This window comes from Portunus trituberculatus, chromosome 41 (assembly GCF_017591435.1).
Source record: "Portunus trituberculatus isolate SZX2019 chromosome 41, ASM1759143v1, whole genome shotgun sequence".
Classification (NCBI taxonomy): domain Eukaryota; kingdom Metazoa; phylum Arthropoda; class Malacostraca; order Decapoda; family Portunidae; genus Portunus; species Portunus trituberculatus.
Window position 1 is genome coordinate 12,502,011 of NC_059295.1, and position 5,054 is coordinate 12,507,064.

The window sequence follows — 5,054 nt, forward strand, 5'->3', positions numbered from 1 at the left end:
GTGTGTGTGTGTGTGTGTGTGTGTGTGTGTGTGTGTGTGTGTGTGCCAAAGAATCGTCGTCAACCATTTCCCGACGAATGATTCGAAACGAGTAATCGAGTAATTTTGTTTATTCGACAGAAGATTGGCGGGGCCACGACGGTGGGCGAGTGCGGATCACGAAATGAGGCCCGTGTTGGTGAGGCGATTTCTGTGACCTCTATTAAAGGGGAAGGGGAGGAGGGAGAGCGGAAGGAGGGGAGGAGGAGAAGGAGAGGAGGAACTTCTAGTTTCCTCACATCCTCGGCGCCGCCTTTTATCAGAACCGTGAAAGTCATACAGGTTACAGGAGTGAGTGAAGACAACAAAAGATTAAGGGATCTTTAAAAGACGGAAGGAAGAGATTGAACGAAGAAAGAGGGAAGCACACAAAGAAAAAAGAATGAAGTAAAGAAAGAAGAAAAATAAGGCAGGAAGGAAGCAGGGAATGAAGACACAAAGGCAGGACACAAGGAGAAAACGAGTAAGGAGAGATATTCGGGAATATGGAGATTTAGATAGAGTGGAAAGATGAAAGAATGAAAGAAAAGACGGATGAAAGGAAGGATGAAAGGAAACTACATTCCCATCAGGCTGGAAAGAATCCGATATAATCTGCCCTTCCCATGTCAAGGCGCCACACACTGCCGCAAAGGACGTGAAGAGCCACGCAGCTATGAACAGTGCAGAATTCTCTATGGTAGGATGGATATGCAGCTTGATAGTGGTGGTGATGGTGGTGGCGGCGACATCTTGCAGTCAGTGTAATTCAAATCCAGACGTGATTCAAACAAAACACTTCCTGACACCGACAGTTTTTTTTTTTTATTCTAATGAAGGTAATGAGACTTCAGATGTCCTCTTCCACGTAAATACTGAGGCTTGTCATCGTGCAGAAGATCCACATGTGAGGCACACAAGACACTCCCCGACGCAGACGATTACCGATTCTAATGAATGTGATGACGATCCAGATGTCTTGCACACAAATACTCGGGTTGGCTATCGTGCGGGAGGTGGCGGCCGAGCACAGTCTTCGTTGAAGTTTAAAATGAGTCCTTGATATATCAAGGCCACCAAGTGTGACTGGTGGCTGTGTTTATTGCTAATCTAGCCATCACATTATGGACGCTGCAAAGGAGATGCGTTGACATACACTGGCACGGATCACACAAGACGATCACAGTCCTCCCGTGCTTTACTGCTGAGAAAACGTGCACGCGAGGTTTCATAGACTGATGATAGCAAACGGAATCAGAAACACATGCTCGTCAGTTGCATCTCACTGAAAGCATTTACAAAAAACATTGGACAAATTTTCATTCTGAGCTACAGGTTGATTCCTCAATTGGCTCTTACTCAGCGACACGGAAAATTTCCTGCGTTGCCCACGTTTCAGAGAAACTATTTTGCTCCCAAGACCACAAGTAGAACTATGCTGCAGTCCATAAAGTATTGATGTGTCGCTATCGAACATGCTAACAACTGTTCTTGGTAGGTGAGTTGACCTTCATCCGGGAGGGAGAGAGGGGCATCGTGTATGGGTCGCCTTACTGCAGTGTGACGCTGGTTTCAGTATCTATACAAGGGTGGTTTCAGAATATAAAAGTAATCATCCGTACAGTCACTGATGTTGCTGACGGTGGCGTTGTTCCTGACGTTGGTGTGGTGGCAGTGACAGTACCAGGATAATTGCGTATGAGCTTCAAACAATTTATTTCCTTTAGGAAGTCTTGTCTACTAGAGTGACGCACGACAATAATGAAAATAGATGAATATTCTGTTCTTGATTGAAATTACAGTGTCGAGGAAGATTGATAGGAAATATCTATAGAAAACGATTCGTATGTGAGGAAGAAACAATGAAAAAGTCTCCTTTAGCAGGACGCTACCAGGGAGGCACACACACACACACACACACACACACACACACACACACACACACACACACACACACACACACACACACACACACACACACACACACACACACACACACATACACACACACACACACACTCCTCCCCAGCAGGCCCCCAACCAACGTTGCATTCATGGAAATTTGGCGGATCATGTGTTTTAGGAAAGTCGGCTTCCTTATTATATACACAGTGAAGGTTGAGAAGTGTCATTCTTTCACTCTAGAGGAGTCTGGCGCTGCGGGCTGTGTGTGTGTAGGGTGCGCGGAAAGCTTTCCTGTGTGTGTTGGCTGGGCTTCGGTAAAGTGGAGGTCAAGAGTTTAATAACATACGACACTCACTTCAGGACGCAAAGAAAACAAGGCTACACGAGGCAGTCCTTGTATATCACGCCTGCCTTTATCCATCCATCATTCTCATACACAAGTTTACTTAATTTTCATTCAAAGTTCCTTATTGACTCAGCACTAACAACCTTTCTACGGAGTTAATTAAATTTATTTATCATAATTTGAGAACCAGTTTCTCCACCTTATTCTTATTTTTTAACCTTACTATGCTTGAACCTATTATTTCTTATCATATCCTGACTACTGACCTTGAAGATTTGTTTGTCAGATTTGCTAAATCTCCATAACACTTAAAATAAAAACCACCACCTTTACAGTGATAATGATAGATTAAATTAAATTAATGAATAAATAAAAAAATAATTCCATCACATTCATATGCATGCACATTCAAGAACGTCAGCTTTTAACTTACTATTGAAAGTTTCATGTCTTAACTCTTACAACCCTTTTTTAATATCTTTTTTTTTTACCCAAAGACTTCATTAATTTTAACCTACTGCGCTTAAAGCTAATGCACAAATAGGTAAATTCTTTGTAATTCAAGACAAAATGTCATATAATTATTACTATGTATTTTTTTTTCGATCAATTAATCATCTGTCTACTCTTTCACGACTGAGGAAAGACACTACAGTATACGGCAGGAGTGAGTGCGGCACGTTAATGAACTTGTGACTGCGACTGTACCAAGTGTGTTCTGGCAGACAGCTTGCTAAACTGCGCTGCTCTCGAGGAAGATTCAAACGAGGAACTATACATTTCGAGAGTGCTAAAACAACTAACTGACTGATTGACTGACTGCTTTAAGACACCACAACTGAATCTTATGGTGCTGTTAGTTAAATAGTGATAAAAGTAACAATATTTGACACTTGTGAGATCCTTGTGTTTTTCAGAAGGTATAAAAAGTAGCGTTACTCTATTGGAAATTACCTTTGAAACGCACAATGGATATACACCTCAATCAGTACATTTTCTGCATGGTTCTCGAGAATGTATAAAACTCGTAGACTGCTTCCTTAGAGACAGTCACTTTGGAACTCTCACCGAAAAAGATATGTTGAAGTAAAATGAGAAAAAAGGTAAGTTGGTAAATAGAGAAGAGCTTAAGTAAATGAACATAACTAAAAAATAATAAAATTTGAATGAATAAATAAGTAAATAAGTTAGGAAAGACTGAAGTGAATGCGTAAGTGACTATATGTCTGAGTAAATAAGTTAGAAAGACTGAAATGTAATAGTTTATTAGCAAGTCAATAAACCAATAAATAAGTGAGAGAGGACTGTTGTGAGTTACAGTGAGGTAGAGAAAGTATACACGTGAAAAAAAAAAAAATAAGTCAGTAAGGGCTGGAGTGAACGAGTGAATAAGTAAAACAGGCCTAGAGATAGTGAGTGAAGGAAGTTGGATTATAATAAGTGAGTAAGACTTGAGTAAATAAGTGAGTCAGTGAGTGAGTAAGTGAACGAGGGCTGGCTGGAGTGAATGGCTTTGTACCCTCCGAATAAACTCAGCGCCTATGGCCACGGGTTTCATGGACGCGGTGGCCCTGAGTCTTTGCATGGCGGTGGCCGGGTGGTGCAGGAAGGGCGGTTGATCGCACTACTGGCGAGGTGTTACGTACATGTAAGCGTGGATACACACAACCTTTACTCTACTGTGTACTCATCCCGGGGTCTTGGTTGTGTGGCTACTGTTACTGTGAGAGAGAGAAAGACTACAATCAATTCGCCGCTGAGACTGGAATTAACTGGATCTTGTACGTTTACCTATGAAATGTATGTACCGGGAAATATTACTTAAGGAAGGGAATGGTAATCACTTTCCCGATGTTCTTAAGTCTAACTGATAACAGGTAAGTTTACCCGTAAATTGTATGTATACCCGGGAAAGTTGCATAATAGTTAATTGAATTTTTCCGATGTTCTTACGTCTAGTTGCTGTTGTAGTACGTTTACCTGTCAGATATTGTACCCAGAAATATTATGTTAGTACTCTTAAGTTCTTATGCTTATCTAATTGATAATAAAAAGAAGAAAAAAAAAGACTAAGAGTTACGATCTATACTGTAGGAACTGAGTTCGTTGGTGTCTTGAATGTAACTAGTTTTATGGGTTTATTAGTGAAAAATGTACCAAAAAATACAAGAATCTGAGAAAAGTTTAAGAAATAATAATAAATTACTAAATATATAAAAATGGAGTTTCAATCAGCATACTAATGTTAGTCGTCAAAAAAGTTAACGGGTTGTAGGTTGTGAGTGAGGGAGGCAAGGAAATACAACATTCTTGCACCTCCTCGCCTGGCATCACCTCACCTCACCTCACCTCACCTCACCTGCCTCTCATTACTGCAGGTAGGGAAACGTCCAACGCTCACCTGCTGACCTCATGAACTCTCCACCGCAGTCTGATAATGACGCGGCGTAACCTTGCACCACTGACTTTAAACTTGTCTATTTAATGAAGCAATTGGTGGTATTGTTTGGACTCCTCTCGTGGCTCTCGTCCGTGTAGCTCAGCCAAGGTTAGAAAAGTGGTGTTTTCTTTAGATTATTTTGTCTAACATTACAATACTACTGGCTTTTTATTCTGTCTATAATTTCATCTATCTCTCTATTCATCTATCTATCTATCCATCCAGTCATATATATATATATATATATATATATATATATATATATATATATATATATATATATATATATATATATTTTTTTTTTTTTTTTTTTTCCCATTTAGCCAAGCAATCAGTCAACCATTT